The sequence below is a fragment of the Dendrobates tinctorius genome, unplaced genomic scaffold (assembly GCF_039654945.1).
Source record: "Dendrobates tinctorius isolate UK_male_01 unplaced genomic scaffold, ASM3965494v1 ptg000075l, whole genome shotgun sequence".
In the NCBI taxonomy this organism is placed as follows: domain Eukaryota; kingdom Metazoa; phylum Chordata; class Amphibia; order Anura; family Dendrobatidae; genus Dendrobates; species Dendrobates tinctorius.
The window spans coordinates 13470693-13485371 of NW_027361743.1; the positions used below are offsets into that span (position 1 = coordinate 13470693).

Here is a 14679-nt window from a genome sequence, read left to right on the forward strand (position 1 = left end):
TCTGCCCCGTGAATTTATCCATTCACTACACTTTATTGGTTGCTTTGCTATATTTTTTCAGTCGCAGACCATCTTACGCAGTGTGGTAAAATCTGTACATTATTTAAGGAATGTTGTAGTTTTAGACAAAAGCAGAATATCGTAGTTATGTTTTTGTGTCACTTTCATGAGAAGACATAAAAAAAATATAGAGCATGACGTTTTACTTGTGGCTTTTGGTCCGGTACTTCGCCATGTTTAGTGACAGGCCCGAGTCCTGCAGACAAGGAATATAATTTCTTTATGCTATGAATTTCAGTGTGTCATGTGGCTGGAGAGGTTTTATGGGGCATTATAATAGGTACACTAGTTTCCCATGGCCTCTGATATGAGAACCACCACTCTCAACTCATTAAATTGGACAGATGTATCAAAAATGTCTAAAAAAAAAAAAAAAGCAACCTTCAATTTATCAGACATGTGTAATAAGTGAAAGCTGCTCTTTGATTTGATGCTATTGGCAACAAAGATAGTTTTTTTGTTTTGATTTTAGACAGTTTTGAAAGATAAGGCTCCTCATTTTTCCACCACTGATTAAAAAAAGTGGTTAAAGGACTCACTAGGTTCAATCTGGCTGGTGCTGCATCCTTCAACAAGCTGGATGTCCTCTTGAGGAATATGAGTATTGATAGTCCTGATTTTGCTAGAAGAAACCTAAGAAACTGAAACATGAAATGGTGATTTTGTCGTACCTCCCAACCTTACCATACATGGGAAGCTGTCCAAGGAGGTTGTATGTATGTCCCGACTTCCACTGTATCTGGCTATCTAGACATTGGTAAGTATGGAAACAAAATGCTCTGAACAAGAGGGAAAGGCCGGCACCCCTGTCGTACAATATACTACCGTTAATGTATTTTAAAATTATATGAAAAGAAAAAGATCCTTGTTGCTAATACGCAGAGATTTGTGTGATATCTGAGGACAACTACTTGCCACTCTGGTCCTTAAAGTTGCAAGATGTTTGCTGTTGTTCTGTGGTTGGGCGCCATTGTGTGAAGCTGTGTCGGGAACTTGTATTGTTGTGCAGGTTTTGTAGGTTGTTGTCCTTTGATTGACGGCTGTTCTATGATTTTAGGCTGTTGTGTCATTGTGTGCTGTTGTGTACTGCTATACCATAGCTCTCAACCATCCTGCATCCAATGGGACAGTCCCGGATTTGGGTCTCTGTTCTGCGGTCCCAGGCAATGAGCAAGTGTCCCGCTCTACCCTCATCAGTGTAATACTGCGAGGAGTGGGCACTATGACCAGCTGAGCTAACACTGCTCAGTGCTGTACATTTATCACCGCTATCTGTCTTCTCTTATGCAGGGCCGGTTTTAGGCAAAGTGGGGCCCTAGGCAAAGTTTAAAACGGTGTCTCAAATGCTAACATATTACACATCACACAGAAGCATTCTGGTTGTAGTTACATGCGCTGAGTTCAGGCCGCTAAATGAGTGTGATCGTCAATGTTGAAATCGTTCAACACTTGTTTCCCGGCCTCTTTCCACCGTCTGAGAAAGAATGATGGGGACAAAACAATCACTAATGGATCACTAACAGATCACCATACAGTATCATGTTATCAGCAGCACATCTACAGTTTACACCCCATAGTCCTCCATTTAATATAATGTGCCCCATAGTCATCCATATAGTATAATATACTCTCTATAGTCCTTCATATAATATAATGTGCCCCATAGTCCTCCATATAGTATAATACACTCCTCAGTCCTCCATATAGTATAATACATTCCCCCATAGTCCTCCATATAGTATAATACACTCCTCATAGTCCTCCATATAGTATAATACACTCCTCAGTCCTCCATATAGTATAATACACTCCCCATAGTCCTCCATATAGTATAATACACTCTTCATAGCCCTCCATATATTAAAATACACTCAGTCCTCCATATAGTATAATACACTACTCAATCCTCCATATAATATAATACTCCTCATAGTCATCCATATATTAAAATAAACTGCTCAGTCCTTAATGTAGTATAATACACTCCTCATAGTGCTCCATATAGTATAATACACCGCCAGTCATCCATGTAGTACAATTCACTTCCCATAGTATAATGCACCCCATAGTTCTTCATATAGTATAATGTATTCCCCATAGTCCTCGATACAGTATAATGTAGCCCACATATAGTATAATGCAGCCACCCCATAGAGCATAATGCAGCCACCCCACAGAGTATAATGCAGCCACCCCAGAGTATAATGCAGCCCCGCCATACAATATAATGTAACCCCCATAGAATACAATGCAGCCCGTCTCTTATAGTATAATGCAGCACCTCCATAGAATATATGGCAGCCCCCATAGAATATAATGCAGCCCCTTATATAGTATAATGTAGCCCCTCCATAGAATACAATGTAGCCCTCCTCATATAGTATAATGCAGCCCCAATAGAATATAATGTAGCCCCCTCATAAAGTATAATGAAGCCCCCATGCAATATAATCTAGCCCCCCATAGAATGTAATGCAGCCCCCCCATAGAATACAATGTAGCTTCCTCATATAGTATAATATACCCCCCATAGAGTATGATGAAATCACCCCCATAGAATATAATAAATATAATACAGTCCCCCCATAGAATATAATGTAGCCCCGAATAGAATATAATACAGCGTTGCCATACCCACTTCACACTTAAGATGCGTATGAGCAGAGACATTCCAGTCCTAATTGCAGCTGGAAGCCCAGGGATCTCAGTGAGCGGAGGCTGTAAGAAGAGGCACTGAGGGCCATATGGGGGACAATGAGCAGTGGAGGAGAGTTGAGCAGTCAGGTGTGTATTTTTTTTTTTTTACCTTTTAACCTTTTGATGGCCTTCTACGGTTCAGAAAAATGGAGGCAAATGGGATTTTTGTAGAATTCAATTCCACTCAAATAAATACGCCCATTTTTACCAGACTTTACTCACACTAATTTTAGTCAATAGGGCTGTTGATATGACCGCTTTAAACCTGTAAAAAATGCCCACGTAAAAGAAAATTGCAGAATGCATTAGTCTCCTCCATAGTTAGAATGAGACTTGTATACTTAAGTCTATGGGTGTAGGAAAGAAAATAGAATCCCATAAGGGTCATCCAATTTTTACAGATACATTGCATTTTATTAGGCTGGGGTCACAAGAGCAAATATTCTCTTATGCGTGAGAATCGAGGTACTCTATTTAGTTTTCTAAATGTTATTAACTGCTGACATAAAAAATGGAAGCCATACGGCTGTAAAAAAAAGAAGAAAAAAAGACAGACCTACGGATAAAATGCGGATGGTATATGGATGACAATGCGATTTTTTTTATACGCTTGTGTGAACTTAGCCTAGAGCGAAGAGGAAACTGATGTCTGTTCAATGGGCAAAATAATGACATTTTCTATAGCTCAAAATCACCAAAACTATGGTAGTTAGATTTAATCTAATCTACTTTGTATGTAGAGAAATAATATCAAATACGTTTAATACAGTGGGATTATGGTTTAAGACTGTACAAAACAATAATGCTTTAATTAGGAAAATCCTTCTGGATATTATTGCACAACTAATAGACGTGGAGCGCTGTTTATTGTGGCTGCAGTGATTCTTGGCAAATTCTGTAGGTGGTTCAGTAATAACAGAAAATCATTTCACATGGCCAATTATGGGCACAGCTGCTCCATACTAATCTGGGCCCGGACGCTCTTTCTGGACTATATATGGTAGCGCATATTGCGATATTATTTGACTTTCCATGTTTTTACAGGAGGTACGGAGAAATCTTATACGTGGCCCCTGTATTAGGCTACAGCACAGTGTAACATGGCCGACCTGCATGTAAAGAGTACAGGCCGCCTGAGTTTCATCCTATATAAACTGGCCATAACTGATGCTGGAAGTGACAGAAATGCGCCGAGGCCATTATGGACACACTGTGGTCTGAGTAAACCTCTTGCTTTGATGTCAGGATTATAGGCGCATTATACGCTCATCGGGCCTAGTTGTCAGTACTGCCTTACAGTAAAGTAACCTGCCCATAGCAACCAGTCAGAGCTCGGCTTTCATTTTACCACAGCAGTGTAAGACATGAATAAGCGCCCCCCCCCCCGGCATCCATCGCTGGAGAACCCGGAGGAAACCCAGCAAACATGGGGAGAACATACAAACTCCTTGCAGATGTTGTTATATATCAGTAAAACCTGCAGCGATCAGCAACCTATTACCTATCCTTTACATAGATGATCAGCTTTGGTAGTAGGACAATCCCTTTAAATGAAAACAAGGAGTGGATACAAAAAAAGTAGCATTTTCCACATTAATGGACCCTCTGCTGTTGTTAGCTAAAAATGTGAAGTAAAAGCTAGTATTCGAACTTAGAGATGAGAAATTCGGTTCACACTGGCCTCATCCATTGTGCATAGCTCCCAACCGTCCCAGATTTGGTGAGACTGACCCGATTTGAGGGCTCTGTCCCACGTCCCCCACGTTACAGCTTTGGTCTCGGCTTCTATTGCAGGCAGTGAACACAGAAACAGATTACTGGCTCGCTCTTGTCATCTGCACCTCAAAAACATTTCTAGAATTCGACCTTTTCTTACTTTTGACTCTGCAAAAACTCTTACTGTTTCTCTTATTCATTCTCGTCTCGACTATTGTAACTCTCTTCTAATCGGTCTCCCTCTTACCAAACTCTCCCCTCTCCAATCTGTCTTGAATGCTGCAGCCAGGATCATATTCCTCACCAATCGTTACACCGATGCCTCTACCTTGTGCCAGTCATTACACTGGCTACCCATCCACTCCAGAATTCAGTATAAACTTATTACCCTCACCCACAAAGCCCTCCATGGCTCAGCACCACCCTACATCTCCTCCCTTGTTTCAGTATACCACCCTACCCGCGCCCTCCGTTCTGCTGATGACCTGAGGTTAGCATCCTCAATAGTCAGAACCTCCCACTCCCGTCTCCAAGACTTTACACGTGCCGCGCCAATTCTTTGGAATGCACTTCCCAGGTCAATACGATTAGTCCCCAATCCCTACAATTTTAAGCGTGTCCTGAAAACGCATTTATTCAGACTGGCCTATCGCCTCAACACATTAACCTAACCTATCCCTGTGTGGCAGAGCCAAAAGTTTTACCATAACCAGGTTCCCAGCATCATGTTCCCACATGCTTTATGCATCCATTAGCCCTCTGTGTCTGTACTGTTACACACTTAACATTATGGCTGGTCCATACAATCAGAGCAACTGTTACCACCCACCTTTCGTGTCTACCTCTTTCCTCATAGACTGTAAGCTTGCGAGCAGGGCCCTCACTCCTCTTGGTATTTGTTATAATCTACTGTATGTGATTATTGTTATGCTGTAATGTCTATTGTCTGTACAAATCCCCTCTGAAATGTAAAGTGCTGCGGAATATGTCGGCGCTATAAAAATAAAATTTATTATTATTATTATTATTATTATTATTATTATTATACATAGCCATAGAAAAACTATGTGTATAACAATGTACTTTTATGGTGCCTGTATGCTGAGGTAAAGAAAAAGATTTATTTTTGTTCCTATAAAAGTAATAAAAATAATAATGAACAATTATAAAAAAAATATCATTTTATTGTTTCCGCTGAGTGTCTAAGGCTATGTGCACATGTTCGGAATTCCGGCGGAAATTTCTGCGGGAATTCCGCAATTCCATGCTGCGGTAAATACGCGAGAAATACGCATTTTTAACTCCCGCGTATTTCCCGTGGAAAAACTAGCATTTTTCAAGCGTAATTAGCATGCAAAATACTAGTGTTTTCCAAGCGATCTGTAACATCGCTTGGAAAACAGATTGACTGGTTGGTCACACTTGTCAAACATAGTGTTTAACTAGTGTGACCAACTTTTTATTATTGAGGCCACCTATGCAGCATCAGTAGTAGAAAGATATAAAGTTTAAAATAATAATAATTATAAAAAAAAAAATCGTGATATTCTCACCTTCCGGCATCCCACGCAGCGTTCCCGATCATCGCAATGCTCCCGGCATGTCCCGTTCCCAGGGATGCCTTGCGACAATGACCTTTGATGACGTCGCAGTCTCGCGATACCGTAGCGGTCCGCGAGACCCCAACGTCATCAAAGGTCATTGTCGCAAGGCATCGCTGGGAACGGGACTTGGCGGGAGCATTGCAGAGGCCTGGGGACGCTGCGGGGGACGCTGGAAGGTGAGAACATCATGATTTTTTATTTTAATTCTATTTTTTACAGGGATATGGTACCCAGAGCCTAGAGGATAATCTCCTTTCCTCCAGACTGTGGGTACCATCCGCAAATTTTCCGCTTACTTTTCGCATGGTGTGCATAGCCACATGCGGAAAGTAAGCGGAACAATGCATTCCTATGTGTGCAGAATTCCAGCGATTCCGCACAAAGAATGAACATGCTGCATATTTTTCCGCGACGCGGTGCCACCATGGAAAAATATGCAGTATTATCACAGTATGTGCGAAATGCCATAGTATTGCATGGGATGCTTTTTTTTGCGTTTTCGCGGCAAAATTGTGCGTTTAAAAACGCCACGAAAAAAACGCTACGTGTGCACACAGCCTCAAACGCACAACCTTCAACATTACAGGCAGACACTTAAGCTTCTCATCCACAAGCAGTTGTGATTTTGTGTACTTTATCTGTACTGCAGGCTCTGACTACAAGCAGATTATACTGATAGAAGTACACTGCTGTGTACAATGTATGTATTTTTGTTCTAGAGGGAGAATATGGCCGGGGTCACACTAGCGTATGGCATCCAAAGCGAGAGTATCGGATGCGATATGCTAATGACCCGAGTGATGTGCGCTGTGTCACTCGCACCCATAGACTTATGGTTTTATCGCATAGCACTCATCCGTATTTAACGCAAGTGTGACCCTGGCCTAAGAGATTTTCTCATCTTGTAAAATTACTAAAAAATAATAATGAAAAGCACTAGATAATGAGAAAGTCATTTTAATTGCGTTTTTTAGAAAATAATTAACATCACAATCGGCACATAACAGGGACATAATTGGTGTCCCTCTAATGGTAACGACCTGTACACTCAGATTATTTACGGGGATCAGTAAATGACGTAAAAAAATGACGTGACTGATATTTTTTCTCTATTAAACCCACAAAAATGTAATAAAACTGTAATGCTGAGGCCGTGTTCACATAAAGCGTAAATGCTACGTTCTTTCTGCAGCTTCTTTTCTGCAGGTGTCTTCACCACACAATACAATAACAATCTTCTCTAATTATTGCGTGTTTGCAGCTTTTCTTTTATGCGTTTTCCTGCTTAATTGTTGCGATTTTGGGGCAGATATGAAGCAGAGTATTTAATAGTACATATTTTCTACTGCTTTTTTTGCACAAAAATTCTGCTGTTTAACTGTCCAAGCATAGTGGATGTGACTTCATGAGAACTACACCCCCTGTGGTCTAAAGACGCTGCTGAACAGTGTAGTTTTGGTCTTTTTTCTCTAGATGCTTCTACTGTATGTGGAGCCTAAAAAATGCATTTAAAAAACTGCAGTTACTTTTTTCAGCACAGAATCAAAGCTTTTCTGTACTATAAAAACCACATTAAAAATGCAGCTCTTCACATCTGCATGCATCAAATAAGGGGAAGAAAATTGTTGTGTAGTTTGGTGTGGTTACTGCAGAAAACAAAAAAACCAGTATTGCTGCAACGTGTGAACACGGCCTTACAGACACAAAAAATCTAAATGTATAGTGAAACTACATAACGTTTTGGTGACTCTGACTGTAAATGAAGCAACAAAAATTAAATCCAGAGGTCCGAACTAGAGATGAGCAGGATGCACAGCTGACATCCTCCCAGCTCTGGTTAACCAAAAGCCGCGCAGGGGACGCCGGACGGTTAGACAGGTACCACTGACTTGCATGCTGGACCAGAAACTCGTGAATTGATTTGCTCATCTCTAGTCCCAACTGTCCCGGATACAGCGGACAGTCCTGGATTTGGGTCTACACCCTGTAGTCTTGGGCATCTGCTGAATTTCCTTCACTGCCACGTCCCCTCTGACATCTCCTCCTTCCAGGGTAGAAAAATGGTAAATGAACGTGGATTGGGGTGTGGCCAAAATTTACCGTGACCTGTCCCTCTTTCTCTTATTCAGAAGTTGGGAGGTATGCATCGTGCTGTTCCCTGTGGCAGCTGATCTTTACTTCTGTACCTAAACTGCCTATGTCCATAGGTTACCATCTTTTCAGTTAGCCATTTAAAGGTATCAACCACTGAGATCTACCTGTGGCAAAACATTTTTGTATCCACACCCCGGTCATAGCTTGATGGACATTAAATTACTTGTATTAAAAGGGAATTTCAAGTCTCAGAGAGACAGAAGAGTCTGGGAGTATAAATTTATGACAACTTTTGACACACTCCATGCAGGAATGAATGTGTCACATAGATTTATGTCTTTTAACATCAATTAAGGACCTTCAGACCTTCTGGGGTCATCACACAACAATAAAACTTTCACGCTTCTTATCTATGAACTGGTCCAATATTTATGTCTATCCCTCTCCCATAATGATAGTTCTGCTTCACGTCACTTGTCTTACCTATTGCGATATTTCATTAAAAGGTATCAACCACTGAGGACTCTCAATTCTAAATATTCTTATGTCGATGGGTGTTTTTAGTACTTCAGAGCCAGTGCTGCCTTTAGGCTATGTAAGGTGCTGGTTACATGTGATTAGGCCTTATAATGTGGTAGTACAACTGGTGACCTTTCCATTATCTGTAAAGGAATACCATGCAGACTCGTGTTGCTATTCACTCTTTATATAGGCCCGCTGCCTAAGAGGACTTGCATCTGGTGTCACCGCTCATAGCTCTTCTGCTCTGTCCAGTAATCATATACACAAATAAAATTATCAGATAACATGTGCGACAGTGTTCCAGGTAACAGTCCAGAAAATTTACAGGGAAAGTTACTGGGCAGAGATTTGCAGGAATAATGCTAGTACAATTTGTACTCCCGAGGACTAAATATTAAAAATGGCACCACCTTTTGGTGCAGGCAGCCTTCAGTCAAACTTCGCTTGGGAATGTAGACAGCTGTGATAATTAAAGGGTTATACTCAAGTCTGGAAGTTATCCCCTATCCAAAGGATAGGAGATAACTACCCGATCACTATGGGTCTTACCCCTAGGAACACCAGCGATGCTAAGAATCAGGGCTTTGAAGAACCACCATGTGAATGGAGTGGTGGTTGAGCATGACTCTAGTATGATGGCCTCCACAGCCCCCCACACTCTATGATGACCACACAGCTCCACATACAGTATGATTCCACTATGCAGCGTCATGTCTCTCACAACCCCCACACAGTATGATGCCCCCACAGCTCCATATATACAGTTTGATTTCCCTCAATCAGTATCATGCCCCCACAGCCCTTTGCAAAGTATGATGATCCAGCAGCCTCCAAAACCATATGATGGCCACTACAGTCCCCTACACAGTATGATGGTCTCCACAACTCCCACACAAATATTAATGTACACAGTCTCCTCAGTCGAATATAATGGTCCCTATAAAGTATAGTCCCCCACAGCATCATGACATCATGACCCCTCAAGTACAGACATTTAAAAAATAAATACTACTCACTTAACTGTGTTTCCTTGATGTAATGCTTTCGTCTTTGCAGTCTGAGGCTCAGTACAGTAGGTGCAAACTACTGACATTATCGTACCTGCTATGCAGAGGCACCCAGAATGAATGGGGCAGCAGGTAGATAACTTATACCGCATGAGGCACGGTGTAAAAAAATAAATAAAACCAATTCTTCACCTGCTGTTGATTTTTTAATTCTGCCTGCCATAGACTGCAGTAAGGCTCGGCGCACATGTATCCTGTGCTCTGCGCTGAGCGCTTACATCAGGGTTTCCATGTAAATCTCTGAAATATGGGATTCAGACGGAACCTCCGGTAGGAGATTCCCTATAATGAGGTAGATAGAGGCACTGTGGACTCTGTCTGGGGGTTGGACACGATGACACAGGATGTCCCTTCCAAAGCTACCATTCTATGATTTTATTACCCTTTGTAAAATAGGGTCATTTATGGGGGTGGGTGGGAGGTATTTCTGCTGTTCTGGCACTTCAGGAGCTCTACCAGTGGATCTTGGTACTTGTAAGCCATAACAGTAAAATCTGCACTATAATATGGTGCTCCTCCCTTTCTGAGCTTTGTACTCTGTCTGAAAAGTATTTCCCAATTACATGAAGGGTATTGGCGCACTCAGGATAAAAATTTTTACAACAAAATGAGGTGCATTTTTTTCCTCCTAGACCTCAGAAAAATTAAAAGCATAGGGCAAAAACAACATTTTAGTGGTAAAAACGTAATTTTTCTTTCTTCACCGCCCAATGGTATAAAATTCTGTGGGGCATATGTGGTGTCAATATGATCACTGCACCCCTAGAATAATTTATTGGAGGTGTAGATTGTAAAATGCAGTCACTTATGGGGGAGTTCTGCTGTTCTGGCACTTCAAGGGCTCTGCTAATATGACATGGCCCCTCTCAAACCATTCCAGCAAAATCTCAACTGCAATATGGCGCTTCTTCCCTTCTGAGCTTTGCACTGTGCCTCAAAAGTAGTTTTCCTCCACATATGGAGTATCGGAGTATTTAGCAGAAATTGCACAACAAATTTGGGGGGCCATTTTCTCCTGCTATCCTTGTAAACATGAAACAAATTGGGGCTAAACCAACATTTTTGTGGGAAAAATATTTTTCGGGAAAACTTCTGTGACGCACCTGTGGGTTCAAGGTGCTCACCACATGTCTAGATAAATTCCTTGAGGGGTCTAGTTTCCAAAATGGGGTCACTTGTAGGATGTTTCAACTGTTTAGGCACTTCAGGGGCTCTCCAAACGTGACATGGCCTCCAATAATGATTTCAGCAAATTTTGCATTCAAAAAGTCAAATGGCGCTCCTACCCTTCTGAGGTCTGCTGTGTGCCCAAACAGTAGTTCTCCACATATTGGGTATCGGCGTACTCAGGAGAAATTGCACACAAATTTTTGGGGTCCATTTTCTCCTGTTGCTCATGTGAAAATAAGAAATGTGGGGCTAAAAGAACATTTAAAAAAAAAAATCACATTTTTTCTGCAAAGTTATAAATTTCTGTGAAGCACCTGGGCTTATACTAACCATGATTAAGACCAGAGTGTTGAAACGCATCAGCTGGTAGCGCTCTGGGATCTATATGTTGTCCGCATTGTGCCTGTTTTTATGAATTTTTTCCATTAAAGACGAAGTTTTATATTTTTCTACGCTGGAATACCTTTTTTTCTTTGTTCTAGTTTAAAAAATGGAGTCAATTGTGGGGGGGTTCCACTGTTTAGGCACATCAGGGGCTTTCCAAATGTGACATGGCGCATGTGGTCCCTAAAAAAAAAGGTTTTGTAAATTTTGCTGGAAAAATGAGAAATTGCTGGTCAAGTTTTAACCCTTCTAACTTCCAGCAACAAAAAATTATAATTAAAAAATTGTGCTGATGTAAAGTAGACATGTGGGAAATATTATTTATTAATTATTTTGTGTGACATATTTTTTTGGTTTAAAGGCATGAGAATTCAAAGTTTGAAAATGACAAAAATGTTTCCGATTTTTACAAAAATAAAGCGCAAGTAATATCATACAAATTTTACTACTATCATGAAGTAAAATAGTTCACGGAAAAATACAGTGGGATCCATTGAAGCTTTTCAGAGTTATTACCACATAAAGTGACACTGGTCAGAAATGTAAAAATTGGCCTGGTCATGAAGGGGAAAACAGGCTTGAGGCTAAAGGGTTAACTATGATTATGAGTGCTATCATGTAAAATGAAAAGAACTACAGCAACCCAGCCAGACCACGTAAAGTCACAGAGCGGGGTTGACAAACACAGAGAAGAACAAGGCACAAAAAGTCAATTATACTCAGCTCACTCCATGACTGCAGAGTCCAAACGTTTATTAACGTGACATTAAGATGAGCACAAACCTGCATCAGGAGCTTCATAGTATTTCCATCACTGAGCAGCTGAATGCAAGCCTTACATCACCAAGCACATTGCCTAGCATCAAATAGAGTGGTATAGAGCATGCTGTCATTGGACTCTAGAGCAGTGGAAATCTGGTCTATGCAGTGAGGGATCACACTTTTCTATCTCGTGATGAATGAGTCTGGGTTTGGAGAACGTTATCTGACTGTCTGCATTGTGCCAGCTGTAAGGTTTGGTGGCAGAGGGATAATATTCTGGGGTTTCACTGAAGGGAATTCTTAATGCTTCAGAAATCTAATATATTTTGGACAATTGTAGCTTCACATATTGTGGAACAGTTTGGGGAAAGCCTTTTTATGGTTGCCATGACTGCGTCCTACTGTACAAAGTCCATAAAGATATGGTTGGTGGAGTTTGGTGTGTAAGAACATGATCGGCCGCATAGTTTTTGGACCTCAACCCCATACTATACTATTGCGATGATCTAGAATGGAGATTGTGAGCCCGGCTCAACTCCAACATCAGGGTTTGACCTCACAGATGCTCTTCTGGATGAATGGGCAAACATGCCCAATGATAACTTTAAAATCTCGTAGAAGAGATTCTAGAAGAGTGGAAGCTGTTATAGCTGCAAATCAGGGAGCAACTCCATATTAATGGCTACGGATTAAGGATGGGAGGTCACAAAGGCTCCTGTAGGTGTAATGAGGAGTCTCAATAATTTTGTCTATTTAATGTACAGTAAATCTGAGAATGGATATATAAGGTTTACACAGCAGCATACACAGAATAAACAGAAACATTCTACAGTCTTTAACAGGTAAACTTCTGTATATACATTTACAGCTAAGTCTACTATTGTTTATAACCAGTGACCTTATGCAGGCCTCAGTCTCATCTATCAGCACCGAGAGACTCTCTGTAGTTACCATTGTCGAACTCTCCTGAAAATGTGGCGCCCCCAGGAGTATGGTCGCCACAGTGGCATTACCTTCCTCCTAGGGAGTGTGATGTCATGCTTGGAAGCAATAAAGGGTCTCTCTATCAGGTAAATACAACACACAGCACGGTTCCCACTCCAGGCCAGCAGGGGAGCTCTGAACCAAAACTGGGGGAGGAGCTGCTCTCTGGGGGCCAGGAAGGGGAAGTTAGTTAGTTCGTGTGAGGAGGGCAAAGTGTTTGGACGGGAGAAGAAGAGCTGGAGGATTGAGCAGAGTTCAGGCTCACTTCTAGCGTAGCGCATGGTCCCGAGTCCGGTCTCCGAGGTTGTATGGATACTGCAGAAACCGGAGGAATAGAAAGCTGTAATTGCTCTGTTCCCACATAAGACTCGGAGGCACAACAGCAACGTGTGAGCCAGAAGAAGGAGGCTACAGCTGTCTGCCATACGAGGGGGTTCTAGAAGAGAGCAAGCAAGAGGAACTTCAGTGTAACTTAGTACTGCTTTTACCTCATATAAGCGCTAGAAAGGAGACTACACAACCTATCTGCATAGAGAGATTCCTAAGTTGCCTCCAGGCTGGCCAACTCCTGTTCCATCTGTAATCTGGATCCTGGACTGCACTTGCAAAGCAAAGTAAAGGTAAAAGAAACTGTACCCTGTTGTGTCATTGCCTTCTTCCTGCAACCCCTTCAGCACTGCTATATCTCTGTGCATGACACTGCACCCTCTTCCTCAACACCTATTACTACTGCCCTGGGACTACAGCTCTACCTGTGGGGAGCTATTACATTTTGCTGCCTTATACCATCTGTCCCAGAGGATCTGCCTGCAGCGTCGGCTTAACCTCTTCATTGCCGAGCACCACAGGTGGCGTCACATATCATCCACTTCTAAACTCTAATCAGCCACACTTAACCCCCTTTTCATGGATGTCCAGGGCCACGGACCGGGTCACCGCTACTGTGACACTTCCCTCTGAGATACCGGCCCGGTAGTGAGTACCCCACTGCCCTGGCGGGAGATCCATTTTGGCATCACAAACAGGATTTAGGAAGCCCGGTGCCCCAGGTCCTGTGTGCCAGAGACTGTGTTGTGTGCCATAGGCCTATTGCGCCATTGTCGCCATTACCCCACCACTTGGCGTGCGCGGGAAGCCAAAGGGGTGAGCCGTCGTGGGCGGAGCCTGCCTGAAAGCGCAAAAAATGAAGTGCTGCGCGGGAGGAGACCAGCGCGCGGGAAGTGAGAAGCAGAGGCCTGCAGTCCCGGCGTCCCCCGATCATCCAGCCTGCAGAGCAGCAACCGGTAAGCCAGGGCAACCCAGGGCCTGGCCAACGTTAACTGGGGGGAGGAGAATGTCTGAGGCAAGAGAAGATGCAGCGATGAACGCCACTGCACCCCCACAGCGCCGCAAGATGCAGGGGCCTGCGCAGCTGCGGCCCCAATGGCACCGCAGAATCCAGCGGCCAGCACTGCTTCCAGAGCGCAGCAGGAACAAGTGCCCATCACAGCAGTCCCCATAATGCCACTGTCCATGCCCTATATTCCGGGAGCAGCCTGGTTACCGCAGTACTCAGGGGAGTCACATACCCTGAGTGAATTTAAAGAGAGACTGTGCAGTTTGTTTGAGGTGTATCCTCT

At 42.6% G+C, this 14679-nt stretch overlaps 1 protein-coding gene across 2 annotated transcripts in view; it reads left to right on the top strand.

Moving 5' to 3' along the window:
• LOC141096427 (sarcolipin) overlaps window positions 1-14679 on the top strand; it is a 79448-nt gene that overhangs the window by 16379 nt on the left and 48390 nt on the right. The window contains exon 1 of one of the 2 annotated variants that reach the window (XM_073583013.1): window positions 2821-2844. The exons of the other annotated variant lie outside the window; for it this stretch is intronic. The gene's annotated coding sequence lies outside the window, so the exon portion shown is untranslated. Of the gene's footprint in view, window positions 1-2820; window positions 2845-14679 lie in introns of those variants that run through there. 2 annotated transcript variants of the gene reach the window in all.